The sequence below is a fragment of the Pseudophryne corroboree genome, chromosome 6 (assembly GCF_028390025.1).
Source record: "Pseudophryne corroboree isolate aPseCor3 chromosome 6, aPseCor3.hap2, whole genome shotgun sequence".
NCBI classification, from domain to species: Eukaryota; Metazoa; Chordata; class Amphibia; order Anura; family Myobatrachidae; genus Pseudophryne; species Pseudophryne corroboree.
Genome location: NC_086449.1, coordinates 426,783,165 through 426,798,149, shown reverse-complemented (window position 1 = coordinate 426,798,149; position 14,985 = coordinate 426,783,165). Strand labels below are relative to the sequence as shown.

General features: G+C 45.0%; 1 long non-coding RNA gene across 2 annotated transcripts in view; it reads left to right on the top strand.

Moving 5' to 3' along the window:
* Nucleotides 1–14,985, top strand: part of LOC134932516 (uncharacterized) — an 86,729-nt gene that overhangs the window by 53,250 nt on the left and 18,494 nt on the right. For both annotated transcript variants that reach the window (XR_010179377.1, XR_010179376.1), the window contains exon 3: nucleotides 12,589–12,683. This is a non-coding gene — a long non-coding RNA (uncharacterized LOC134932516). The remainder of the gene's footprint in view (nucleotides 1–12,588; nucleotides 12,684–14,985) is intronic.

The following is a 14,985-nucleotide window of genomic DNA, read 5'->3' as shown; positions in this document are numbered from 1 at the left end:
GTTACTGGCCTTGGCCTCTGCAAGGCGCGTGTCAGAATTGGGGGCCTTATCTTGTAAAAGCCTTTATTTTATTTTTCACGAGGATAGGGCGGAGCTCAGGACTCGCCCACAGTTTTTGCCGAAAGTGGTTTTGGCTTTTCACATTAATCAGCCTATAGTGGTTCCGGTACTGTCTGACACATCGGTTACTTCTAAGTCCTTGGACGTGGTTAGGGCTTTGAGGATTTATGTCAAGAGGACAGCTCGTTACAGGAAGTCTGACTCGTTTTTGTCCTTTATGACGCCACCAAAATTGGATGTCCTGCTTCTAAGCAGTTGATTGCTCGATGGCTCTGGTTGACGATTCAACAGGCCTATTCTTCTGTGGCATTGCCTTTGCCGACTTCTATTCAGGCCCACTCCACAAGGTCAGTGGGTTCTTCCTGGGCGGCTGCCCAGGGCGTCTCGGCCTTACAGTTGTGCCAAGCTGCTACTTGGTCTGGTTCGAACATGTTCGTTAAGTTCTATAGATTAGATACCTTGGCCGGTGATGACCTTCAGTTTGGTCAGGCGGTTTTGCAGGGGTCTCAGCACTCTCCCACCCATTTAGGAAGCTTTTGGACTTCCCCATTGTAACTATGTTTCCCAGCATCCACTAGGACGTTAGAGAAAATAGGAATTTAATACTACCAGTATTTCCTTTTCTCATAGTCTGTAGGGAATACTGGGCGCCCATCTCAGTGCTTCGTTTTCTTGCTTACGTTGTTATAAGTTTCTTGGTTGGGTCTGCAGTTGCTGTCCCTGTTCTTTGTTCTGGTTGGCATTGCTATCCTTCGGTTTGGGTAACACTGCTACCTCTTTGTTGTGTGTTGGTTCGTTGCCTCACCCCTGTTTATGTATGTATACTTCTATCAAAGCTGTTGAAAAAAGACCAAGACCTTATTGTAAAGACAGCAGATAAGGGAGGCTCTGTAGTAGTTCAAAACAGGGAGACATATCTACATGAATTATCCGTAATTCTAGATGATGGTATCACTTATGTAAGACTTCCCAATGATCCAACCGATATTCATAAAGAAGAACTCTTGATCCTATTAAATAGGGCAAAAAAAGATGGGTTACTTATGAAAGAGGAGTTTGATTACCTCTGGATGAAATTCCCCATTATTCCAATCTTTTACTATCTACAAAAAGTGCATAAAAACAAAGAATTACCCCCAGGTAGACCCATAATAGCAGGTGTTAACTCCCTAACCTCAGACGTCTTACTATATAGATCTTAAACTCCAACCTTATGTTAAATCTAATAGATCCTATATGAGGGATTCCACTAACATATTACAATACTTGAAAGATATAGAGTGGTCCTCCTCATACCTATGGTTAACAGTGGATGTACTGGCTTTGAGGATACCGGGTGACCTGGGTATCCTGGGTTTCAGGGATCACACAGTGGTGCAGGTTACAATGAAAACAAGGTGATCTTTATTCAGGGAGATCCAGAAATCAGGAGAACAGCAAGTAGGATTATACTAATAAAGTCCACTCAGAGTTCAGCAAAGTCCTTACCAGCTTCTCTATATCTCTAAGTCCTGGGCAGCAATGACAGCTGTAGCAGGCACACAGAGTGGCTGGTCACTGATGACACTGAGAAGGGATGACACCCCAACCTCCAGTGAGTCTAGCTGTGCACTCTCACCTCCACAAACACAGTCTCTCTCCCCCAGCAACTTCCTCACTCCCACAATTCTCCCTTGCTGGTTCTTTCTGTCTCCTCCTTTCTGATTGGTGGATCATGTTGTCAGTTTTTCCAGAGGAGAAGTAGGAGGGATTTTCTAAAAGGAACACTCTCTTGATGTATGCTTCTGGCAGACTTCCTGTGTGTGACTTATGCAGACTGAGGGCTTCAATTTATGAACTCAGAACTTGGGGCATGGGGTTAACTCTTTCCTTTTTAACATGAAGGCAAGTCCTAGGCATCCCTTTAGCTTGCCTCCTCACACCTTATACTCCTCCATCCCACATTCAAAAGTGCTAGAAGCTGTAAATAGCATTCTCCATTTAGATCCTGAGAAATCCCAGTTAGAAATAACATTTATTGTAGAGAGCATTGTTTATTATAGAGCATTATTTTTTTGAGTTTAACAATAATTTTTACCTAAGACAGCAGGGGACTGCCATGGGGACTAAATTTGCCCCTACTTAAGCCAATTTACTACTGAGGCAGTGGGAGGAACAATTTGTGTATCGCACTACTTTCGAAACAGAAAACATTTTTTTAAAAAGTTACATAGATTACTTATTGTTTATCTGGAAGGGAGATGAAGCCAGTATTACTCATTTTATTAGTCATATACATATGAGTGATTACAATGTAAAATTTACACATACAGTAAATACAGCCCGGTCTCCATTGATTATTTGGATCTTAACTTATATGGAGAAATTGGTAATAATATACAAACTAAGACTTTTTTAAAGAAGTGGATGCAAACCGCTACATCCCGTTCTCCAGTTGTCATCACCCCACTTGGAAAAAGAGTGTTCCTTTCACCCAGTTTATTTATATAAGAAAAAATTGCAGTAGTATCGAAGACTTTCAAGCACAGTCTCAAATCTTAAAGGATAGGTTCATAGAGAGGGGTTACAGTCCATCTCTTATTGAAGAAACCATACAAAAAGCACAAACTTTAAATAGGGCTGATTTATTAGAGAATAAAAAAAAACACTGGAGGAGAGGAAAAATGGAAATGCAGACCCTTCCTCACCCAATATAATAGAACAACTCTATAAAAAAAAATTGAAAAACTGGGGAATTATTCAAAGGGACCCTATCTTGGGCCCTCATTTACCTGACAACCCCCCCTCCTCGTATTCAGGAGAGCCACTAATCTGAAGAGCACATTGGCTCCGAGCAGGTTGAAAGACATAAAGCTTAATACAGAATCAAAACAGTATTTCGCTAAAAAACAGGCTGTTTCCTGTGCAATTGATGTATTTGCTGCAAATTTATGGAGAAAAATTTTTCGGGTTAAATTAGAAAATGGCTTCCCCTATACTCTAAAACAGTCACTTGTGATACAAAATGTCATCTATAGAATTAACTAGCTGCGGTTTGTCCTACATAGGTAAGACAAAACGGCAAACAAAATTGCGCATTCAAGAGCCTCTGTGTGATATTAAGAACAAAGTTTGCACACACAGCCTACCTGGGCACTTCTCTGATGCACCTGGATCCGAAGTTAAGGGTAATTTTACCTTTACTATTTTAGGACATGTACTGAACTTGAGGGGAGGAGATAGAGACCTCCAACTCTCAAAACGTGAATCCTATTGGATATATGCCCTGAATACTCTTTACCCTAAAGGCTTAAATGAGGGACTAGATATTGTCTCTTTCTTATAATTAAGATTATTGTCTGAAATTGTTCTGCTTTTTAAAAAACATCATGACTAACTGGGCAATTCAAACTATCAATCGCTATTATTAAATACCAGTTTAGTTTGTACACATTCATACACTAATAGATGGTACCAATGTCATTATGCCATACACTGTGAAAAAATTTGTTACATATCTGATAAATGCAGGTGTTGTTACAGATTGTGAAAAAAAAGTATAATAGTAGTATGATGTAATCTTGTATTGCTTAACAATGTATTAGTAGTGAAATCTGTACCACAAATGAAATATTATACAGTATCGTACTATTATGTATTTGTTGCAAAATGTGTACTATTAAGATTAAAATCTTGCCATATACTGTAATAGACAAAATTGTATTTCCCTTGCATCTCGGTATTGTATTAATATTTATTTTAAAATCATTGACAAGTGCTCATTCACTTGTAGAGAAGTGCTCATTTATCCTGTGATTCCGTGGGATTCCCCCCCACCACCACCACCACTACCACTTTTCACTTCACATATATATTTATTTATTTATTTATTCCACTTTTGCTACGGTACACACATAAAGTAATAAATATAACTAATAATATAATGTATTTCCACGCTCTTTATATTAGAGCTATTTATCTTGGCTGCCCTTAGTTCAAGCTGAAGCGCAAGAACGCTCCGTATATGGTATATGCCATGATAATTCTAATTTTCTTGTAACTATAGTATTAACCAATGTTTCACTTAGTCAAAATATTGTAGTCATTTTTAACCTTTTATTTGTGGAACACAGGCTGAAATTAGCTAGAAGTGTGTTCCACCACTATATCTGAGTATTATGAACTTCCACACCATTGGAACACTAGCATCAGAAGTGTGCTCCACCACTGTCACTTCTGTATGAACTTCCACTCTGGAACGCAGGCAGCAGAAGTGCGTTCCACCGTGGCATTGACACTATTCCTAACAAGCAGTAGAACGCAAATGCCAGAAGTGTGTTCCACTGGCCTCTATACTTAATAGATTGGTTCCAAAAGCGGCGTTTTAGTTAATATGTTTGTTTGAGCACCCACACAGTTATTAAAGCACACTTTTCTTACTCTATGAATTTATTTTCTATTCTATATATTCCCTATCACTAATTGGATTACACTGATTTAAGGGAGTTTTGTTACAAACCTTTTTGCCTCTGGAGGAAGTGATGTAATCCTGTAGCAGTATAAATTGAGCACAGGCCACACAGGTTCTTACATTGCTGGAGCTGGAGAATACTTAGTCCTGTAGAGCAGTTATCTCTTTGTAAGTAATATAGAGCACCACTCAATGATTGTGATAATTGATGCCTGTATACTTTTTTTATAGGTATGTTTAGTAGCCATCCCACGACTTGTGGTCCAATTCAATGAATTATGATTATTTATACATGTTGTAATACTCTGACCTATGGGCCCTCATGATATTTAATGGGTGAAATTGTATTTTCCATTTTCCTCAGGTTTTTAAGCAACCATTCAGAATTGTTGGTGGAATATAGCTTAAACCATATACAGATATACAGAAATGGGTTCTCTGCGCACTGAGGTGTTAATATAAGTCAGGGTGTGCTGCTGGTAATGAGGGGTGTCCCACCCCCCCTTAAATGGTAGGTATACAGATGTGGATAAATCCACAGGGAACCAGCGCTCAACCCCTAGTTGTAGTAGTAAATGATGCAGTTATAAGGTGGTGTTATACCTAAAAAGCACTAATGAAAAGGCAGGTAATGTACTTAAATTCATTATTCAAAGATGCTAAGATAATGTCTTTCCCAAAAGAACAAAAAATCAAGTTTAAATAGTCAGTCGGTGATTGGAGCACGCTCCTGGTTTGAGCTTAATTTATGAAATGCAAGGTTCAATTGAAATAGCAAATGCTGTAATCTTTGCAAAGTCAAAAACGAAAAAAAGAGAGGAAAAAAAAAAAGGCCACAAAAAGTGTACTAAAGTCCCAACAGTTCATAAAGTCTGTACAGACTGCGGCGTCCCGCTGGTCTGTGCTCTGATGTAAAGGATTCTCTTGTACAATGATGAACAGTGGACAGCAGTAGTGTATGCTTTGGTTAGAGTGGAGAATAAAGGCCCTGGACTGGTGCTCTTCCTCCTGCAGCGCGTCCCACAGTAGAGCGCCTGGTTCAGACACGCTCTGTGGGGCCGCTGGCCTGGGGTGCGCGCTTGTCACGGATGCGAAGTGGACCCGGCCGGAGCTCTCCGAGCGGCTGGCCACGCCTCTCCTCCTCCTACAGGGACTTACCTTCTCCCTTCCCCTCCGCCTTCCTCCACACGCTGTCTCTGGCTTCTTCCGTCGCTTAGCAACCGGTTGCTTCCGGAACTCCGGATCACGTGACCGGACGGTTTGCGGAAAAGATTAGCTTTCTGTCCTTCCTTGCAGTGAGCTCACTGCAAGGAAGGACAGCGCAGCTAATCTTTTCTGCAAACCGTACGGTCACGTGATCCGGAGTTCCGGAAGCAACCGGTTGCTAAGCGACGGAAGAAGCCCGAGACAGCGAGTGGAGGAAGGGAGAAGGTAAGTCCCTGTAGGAGGAGGAGAGGCGCGGCTAGCCGCTCGGAGAGCTCCAGCCGGGTCCACTTCGCCTCCGTGACAGGCGCGCACCCCAGGCCAGCGGCCCCACAGAGCGTGTCTGAACCAGGCGCTCTACTGTGGGACGCGCTGCAGGAGGAAGAGTGCCAGTCCAGGGCCTTTATTCTTCACTCTAACCAAAGCATACACTACTGCTGTCCACTGTTCATCATTGTACAAGAGAATCCTTTACATCAGAGCACAGACCAGCGGGACGCCGCAGTCGGTACAGACTTTATGAACTGTTGGGACTTTAGTACACTTTTTGTGGCCTTTTTTATTTTATTTTTATTTTTTCCTCTTTTTTTCGTTTTTGACTTTGCAAAGATTACAGCATTTGCTCTTTCAATTGAACCTTGCATTTCATAAGTTAAGCTCAAACCAGGAGCGTGCTCCAATCACCGACTGACTATTTAAACTTGATTTTTTTGTTCTTTTGGGAAAGACATTATCTTAGCATCTTTGAATAATGAATTTAAGTACATTACCTGCCTTTCTCTGACGTCCTAGTGGATGCTGGGAACTCCGTAAGGACCATGGGGAATAGACGGGCTCCGCAGGAGACTGGGCACTCTAAAAGAAAGATTAGGTACTATCTGGTGTGCACTGGCTCCTCCCTCTATGCCCCTCCTCCAGACCTCAGTTAGCTTTCTGTGCCCGGCCGAGCTGGATGCACACTAGGGGCTCTCCTGAGCTCCTAGAAAGAAAGTATATGTTAGGTTTTTTATTTTACAGTGAGACCTGCTGGCAACAGGCTCACTGCAACGAGGGACTAAGGGGAGAAGAAGCGAACCTACCTGCTTGCAGCTAGCTTGGGCTTCTTAGGCTACTGGACACCATTAGCTCCAGAGGGATCGACCGCAGGACCCGTCCTTGGTGTTCGTTCCCGGAGCCGCGCCGCCGTCCCCCTTACAGAGCCAGAAGCATGAAGATGGTCCGGAAAATCGGCGGCAGAAGACTTCAGTCTTCACCAAGGTAGCGCACAGCACTGCAGCTGTGCGCCATTGCTCCTCATACACACTTCACACTCCGGTCACTGAGGGTGCAGGGCGCTGGGGGGGGGTGCCCTGAGCAGCAATAAAAACACCTTGGCTGGCAAAATAATCACAATATATAGCCCCAGAGGCTATATATGTGATAATTACCCCTGCCAGAATCCATAAAAAAGCGGGAGAAAAGTCCGCGAAAAAGGGGCGGAGCTATCTGCCTCGGCACACTGGCGCCATTTTCTCTTCACAGTGTAGCTGGAAGACAGCTCCCCAGGCTCTCCCCTGTAGTTTTCAGGCTCAAAGGGTTAAAAAGAGAGGGGGGGCACTAAATTTAGGCGCAATATTGTTTATACAAGCAGCTATTGGGGAAAATTCACTCAGTGATAGTGTTTATCCCTACATTATATAGCGCTCTGGTGTGTGCTGGCATACTCTCTCTCTGTCTCCCCAAAGGGCTGTGTGGGGTCCTGTCCTCAGTCAGAGCATTCCCTGTGTGTGTGCGGTGTGTCGGTACGGCTGTGACGACATGTTTGATGAGGAGGCTTATGTGGAGGCGGAGCAGATACCGATAAATGGGATGTCGCCCCCTGTGGGCCGACACCAGAGTGGATGGATAGGTGGAAGGTATTAACCGACAGTGTCAACTCCTTACATAAAAGGCTGGATGACGTAACAGCTATGGGACAGCCGGCTTCTCAGCCCGCGCCTGCCCAGGCGTCTCAAAGGCCATCAGGGGCTCAAAAACGCCCGCTCCCTCAGATGGCAGACACAGATGTCGACACGGAGTCTGACTCCAGTGTCGACGAGGTTGAGACATATACACAATCCACTAGGAACATCCGTTACATGATCCCGGCAATAAAAAATGTGTTACACATTTCTGACATTAACCCAAGTACCACTAAAAAAGGGTTTTATGTTTGGGGAGAAAAAGCAGGCAGTGTTTTGTTCCCCCATCAAATGAGTGAATGAAGTGTGAAAAAGCGTGGGTTCCCCCGATAAGAAACTGGTAATTTCTAAAAAGTTACTGATGGCGTACCTTTTCCCGCCAGAGGATAAGTTACGCTGGGAGATATCCCCTAGGGTGGATAAGGCGCTCACACGTTTGTCAAAAAAGGTGGCACTGCCGTCTTAGGATACGGCCACTTTGAAGGTACCTGCTGATAAAAAGCAGAAGGCTATCCTGAAGTCTGTATTTACACACTCAGGTACTAGACTGAGACCTGCAGATAGTGGTGCTGCAGCGTGGTCTGTAACCCTGTCAAACAGGGATACTATTTTGCGAACATATGACGTCGTCTTATATATGAGGGATGCACAGAGGGATAATTTGCCGGCTGGCATCCAGAATTAATGCAATGTCCATTCTGTCAGGAGGGTATTAGAGACCCGACACTGGACAGGTGACGCTGACTTTAAAAGGCACATAGAGCCTTATAAGGGTGAGGAATTGTTTGGGGATGGTCTCTGGGACCTCGTATCCACAGCAACAGCTGGGAAGAAAATTTTTTTACCTCAGGTTTCCTCACAGCCTAAGAAAGCACTGTATTATCAGGTACAGTCCTTTCGGCTTCAGAAAAGCAAGCGGGTCAAAGGCGCTTCCTTTCTGCACAGAGACGAGGGAAGAGGGAAAAAGCTGCACCAGTCAGCCAGTTCCCAGAATCAAAATTCTTCCCCCGCTTCCTCTGAGTCCACCGCATGACGCGGGGGCTCCACAGGCGTAGCCAGGTACGGTGGGGGGCCGCCTCAAAAATTTCAGCGATCAGTGGGCTCACTCACAGGTGGATCCCTGGATCCTTCAAGTAGTATCTCAGGGGTACAGGCTGGAATTCGAGGCGTCTCCCCCCCGCCGTTTCCTCAAATCTGCCTTGCCGACAACTCCCTCAGGCAGGGAGGCTGTGCTAGAGGCAATTCACAAGCTGTATTCCCAGCAGGTGATAGTCAAGGTGCCCCTACTTCAACAAGGACGGGGTTACTATTCCACACTGTTTGTGGTACCGAAACCGGACGGTACGGTGAGACCCATTTTAAATTTGAAGTCCTTGAACACATACATAAAAAAATTCAAGTTCAACATGGAATCGCTCAGGGCGGTTATTGCAAGCCTGGAGGAGGGGGATTACATGGTATCCCTGGACATCAAGGATGCTTACCTACATGTCCCCATTTACCATCCTCACCAGGAGTACCTCAGATTTGTGGTACAGGATTGCCATTACCAATTCCAAACACTGCCGTTTGGACTGTCCACGGCACCAAGGGTCTTTACCAAGGTAATGGCAGAAATGATGATACTCCTTAAAAAAAAAAAAAAAAAAGGGAGTTTTTAATTATCCCGTACTTGGACGATCTCCTTATAAAGGCGAGGTCCATGGAGCAGTTGTTGGTCGGAGTAGCACTATCTCGGGAAGTGCTACAACAGCACGGATGGATTCTATACATTCCAAAGTCACAGCTGGTTCCTACCACACGCCTGCTGTTCCTGGGGATGGTTCTGGACACAGAACAGAAAAAAGTGTTTCTCCCGCAGGAGAAAGCCAAGGAGCTGTCATCTCTAGTCAGAGACCTCCTGAAACCAAAACAGGTATCGGTGCATCACTGCACACGAGTCCTGGGAAAAATGGTAGCTTCTTACGAAGCAAAATTCCATTCGGCAGGTTCCATGCAAGAACCTTTCAGTGGGACCTCTTGGACAAGTGGTCGGAATCGCATCTTCAGATGCATCGGCTGATAACCCTGTCTCCAAGGACCAGGGTATCTCTACTGTGGTGGCTGCAGAGTGCTCATCTTCAAGAGGGCCGCAGATTCGGCATACAGGACTGGGTCCTGGTAACCACGGATGCCAGCCTTCGAGGCTGGGGGGCAGTCACACAGGGAAGAAATTTCCAAGGACTTTGGTCAAGTCAGGAGTCGTCCCTACACATAAATATTCTGGAACTGAGGGCCATTTACAATGCCCTAAGTCTGGCAAGGCCTCTGCTTCAAAACCAGCCGGTACTGATCCAATCAGACAACATCACGGCAGTCGCCCATGTAAACCGACAGGGCGGCACAAGAAGCAGGATGGCGATGGCAGAAGCCACAAGGATTCTCCGATGGGCGGAAAATCACGTCTTAGCACTGTCAGCAGTGTTCATTCCGGGAGTGGACAACTGGGAAGCAGTCTTCCTCAGCAGACACGACCCGACACCCGGGAGAGTGGGGACTTCATCCAGAAGTCTTCCAACTGTTGGTGAACCGTTGGGAAAGGCCACAGGTGGACATGATGGCGTCCCGCCTAAACAAAAACTAGATATTGCGCCAGGTCAAAGGACCCTCAGGCAATAGCTGTGGACGCTCTAGTGACACCGTGGGTGTACCAGTCGGTTTATGTATTCCCTCCTCTGCCTCTCATACCAAAGGTACTGAGAATAATAAGAAAACGAGGAGTAAGAACGATACTCGTGGTTCCGGATGGGCCAAGAAGAGCTTGGTACCCAGAACTTCAAGAAATAATATCAAAGGACCCATGGCCTCTACCGCTCAGACAGGATCTGCTACAGCAGGGGCCCTGTCTGTTCCAAGACTTACCGCGGCTGCGTTGGACGGCATGGCGGTTGAATTCCGGATCCTAAAGCAAAAGGGCATTTCGGAGGAAGTCATTCCTACGCTGATAAAAGCCAGGAAAGAAGTAACCGCAAACCATTATCACCGTATTTGGCAAAAATATGTTGCGTGGTGTGAGGCCAGGAAGGCCCCAACAGAGGATTTTCAGCTGGGTCGTTTTCTGCACTTCCTACAGTCAGGAGTGACTATGGGCCTAAAATTGGGTTCCATTAAGGTCCAGATTTCGGCTCTGTCGATTTTCTTCCAGAAAGAACTGGCTTCACTGCCTGGAGTTCAGACATTTGTAAAGGGAGTGCTACATATTCAGCCCCTTTTTTGTGCCTTCTGTGGCACCTTGGGATCTCAACGTGGTGTTGAGTTTCTTAAAATCACTTTGGTTTGAGCCCCTTAAAACTGTGGATTTGAAATATCTCACGTGGAAAGTGGTCATGTTATTGGCCTTGGCTTCGGCCAGGCGTGTATCAGAATTGGCGGCTTTGTCATGTAAAAGCCCTTATCTGATTTTCCATATGGATAGGGCAGAATTGAGGACTCGTCCCCAGTTTCTCCCTAAGGTGGTATCAGCTTTTCACTTGAACCAACCTATTGTAGTGCCTGCGGCTACTAGGGACTTGGAAGATTCCAAGTTACTGGACGTAGTCAGGGCCTTAAAAATTTATATTTCCAGGACGGCTGGAGTCAGGAAAACTGACTCGTTTTTTATCCTGTATGCACCCAACAAAATAGGTGCTCCTGCTTCTAAGCAGACTATTGCTCGCTGAATTTGTAGCACAATTCAGCTGGAGCATTCTGCGGCTGGATTGCCGCATCCTAAATCAGTAACAGCCCATTCCACGAGGAAAGGGGCTCATCTTGGGCGGCTGCCCGAGGGGTCTCGGCTTTACAACTTTGCCGAGCTGCAACTTGGTCAGGGGCAAACACGTTTGCTAAATTCTACAAATTTGATACCCTGGCTGAGGAGGACCTTGAGTTCTCTAATTCGGTGCTGCAGAGTCATCCGCACTCTCCCGCCCGTTTGGGAGCTTTGGTATAATCCCCATGGTCCTTACGGAGTTCCCAGCATCCACTAGGACATCAGAGAAAATAAGATTTTACTCACCGGTAAATCTATTTCTCGTAGTCCGTAGTGGATGCTGGGCGCCCATCCCAAGTGCGGATTGTCTGCAATACTTGTATATAGTTATTGCCTAACTAAAGGGTTATTGTTGAGCCATCTGTTGAGAGGCTCAGTTATATTTCATACTGTTAACTGGGTATAGTATCACGAGTTATACGGTGTGATTGGTGTGGCTGGTATGAGTCTTACCCGGGATTCAAAATCCTTCCTTATTGTGTCAGCTCTTCCGGGCACAGTATCCTAACTGAGGTCTGGAGGAGGGGCATAGAGGGAGGAGCCAGTGCACACCAGATAGTACCTAATCTTTCTTTTAGAGTGCCCAGTCTCCTGCAGAGCCCGTCTATTCCCCATGGTCCTTACGGAGTTCCCAGCATCCACTACGGACTACGAGAAATAGATTTACCGGTGAGTAAAATCTTATTTTTCATTAGTGCTTTTTAGGTATAACACCACCTTATAACTGCATCATGTACTACTACAACTAGGGATTGAGCGCTGGTTCCCTGTGGATTTATCCACATCTGTATACCTAAACCATATACAGAACAAGAAACAGTTTCTCTTACGTCCTAGAGGATGCTGGGGTCCACATTAGTACCATGGGGTATAGACGGGTCCCTTGGGAGCCATGGGCACTTTAAGAGTTTAATAGTGTGGGCTGGCTCCTCCGTCTATGCCCCTCCTACCAGACTTAGTTTAGAAAATGTGCCCCTGGAGCCGGTCACAGCTAGGGGAGCTCCATAGGAGTTTTTCTAGTTTTATTATTTTTATTAGAGTTAGGCACAGGAAGGCTGCTGGCAACAGCCTCCCTGCATTGTGGACCTTAGGGGGTGAGTAGTGTACAACCATCTGAGGTTAATGGCCACTATTTCCGTTGACAGGACACTGAGCTCCTGAGGGTGATGATCGCAAGCCACCGAGGCGACTGCTCCCACAGCATGCCGCCATCCACTAACAGAGCCAGAAGACGTCGATGGTGAGTAGGTTGCCAGCGACCCGACATGCGGAGAGCTGGTGAGACTGGCGGCATCAGGGTAGGTGCGCAGTGCTGAAGCTGCGCTCCAGAAAGCTCAGAGGTACTGCTGTGAGGCATTTTTTTGGGGAAAAAGGACACAAGGTCCAAACAGACACTGCACAAGTGAATGGATGAAATTTTGAGGAGATATTAATTATGTAACCAACCAATTCAGGAAAATTCACAATAAAGGCCAAAAGGCCATCGCAAGAGTCAAATGGGGTTGGAGGTGCGCCACTAAGCTATTTAATAGTATTTTTTGGGGTGGGGGTTCTTAGTGTGAGCCACTAGTGGGCTCTCCACTAAAAAAGTGCTTATTGTGTGGCGCACTCTTTTATGAAATGATTATTGAATATTAAAAATTCATAAATCTTTATTTCATTATTTTAAAAAAAATATATATCACAGAAAACAGGTATTTTGTCCTATCTGATAGCCTTAAAGTGCAGAAAGGAAAATAAGTGTTAAATAAAAGTATCAATACTCAATGCACAATAATATATAATGCAGTAAACTTCTATCTAAACCGATATTTAGAAAGAAAGACTGTTATTATAATGAAGTTAATAAAGCAGCCGTGAAATATTTTGTAAACTTGGTCAGTGCCAATAGGCTACTGTTTGGCTCATATGAGACACTAATTGTTGATACAATAATTCCTGTGTGGTAGTTATTTATGTGCTCTTTATTAGAGGGATATCTTTACGCACCCATGTATATACACTTAGTTGGTCCGCAAATGATTACCAGAGATGTTACTACCAGGAAAAGATAGGGGGAGGGAAAAGAGGTAGGAGAGACACTGAAAACTACTGTGTTGGTTTTTGTAACATATATGCACCCTTTGCATCAATCCACTTGTTCAGGATTGTAGCAACAGTGTTAATGTAGTTTGCTACAAATTCCACATCCACAGTTTAGCAACAGATGGTTAGACACCCAGTGCCAGAGAACAGATAATTGTTACACTGTCTCAGGCACTGTTTAAGTGTCCAGAATGGAAAAGACCTTAATTATTGCTGGTCTAACCCGTCTAGGACTCCTTTTTCAGGTACAATTACACAAGTATCATAATACAATATACCCATTGATTTGCTCTATTGAGAGCTGGGTATGGGAAGGTAAAATGACAGATTAAAGTTATATATATCCGTATTACGATATTTTATATCCAAGGTACAAGTAAGAATAAAAAGTAGCCCCAGGTGTGTGGAAACAGATTCCCTTTCTGCTTTTGTCCCATGTGTCCAATTTGGGCAGTGAATGGGAACAATGAGAGCAGGGAAGAGCCGTCCACCTGGGACTAGAAGGATAGAATAGTGCGGGCTGCTTCTACTGTCTAAGTTTGGTATCCCCCTCCCCTGTTGCATGGGAGCATTGCAGGGGGGCCGATAGATACCAACCTATAGATGAGAGGGCAGCCCTGAGTACCTGGTATTGAGCCTGTAGGGAATCCTGTTGGAGGGTGTGTGATCCGTCAGTAGAACCAGCTGAAAAGGGAATGGCTGGAGCAGAATGGCAGGTCAAGTGTCTCCAGTGTTTGGTATCCGAGTGACAAATCTGTGCTGATTGAAACAAGTTCTCTGTTTCACAGACCACTGTGGGAAGTGGGCGCCGGATCAGATGATTTCTAACTCTCCGTATTGGTGAATCATAAAGGTCCCACTGTGAAAAGTCTCCCTGTTACTGGAGCCGCTGCGGGTGATGGGCGCCGCGTCTGGTAGTGTCTGTACCTCCGTGCTAGTAGCTCGTCCGTGTCCCGCTATTAGTGGTCTCTGACTTACTCGAGCCGCAGCGGGAGGTGAGCGCCGGGTCGGATGATTTCCGAACCTCCGTGTGATTAATGTGAACAAGCACACAGTGAAACGTACGTCATCCATAACGTAATCAGCGGGACGTGGACGCGTCAATCACACGGAGGTTCGGAAATCATCCGACCCGGCGCCCACTTCCCACAGTGGTCTGTGAAACAGAGAACTTGTTTCAATCAGCACAGATTTGTCACTCAGACACTTTAAGGCTATCAGATAGGACAAAATACCTGTTTTCTGTGATATATATTTTTTTTAAAATAATGAAATAAAGATTTATGAATTTTTAATATTCAATAATCATTTCATAAAAGAGTGCGCCACACAATAAGCACTTTTTTAGTGGAGAGCCCACTAGTGGCTCACACTAAGAACCCCCACCCCAAAAAAAACTGCTGTGAGGGGCACCCTGGGCCTCGCAATACCCTTACAACTGGTCATCTGGGCTATCA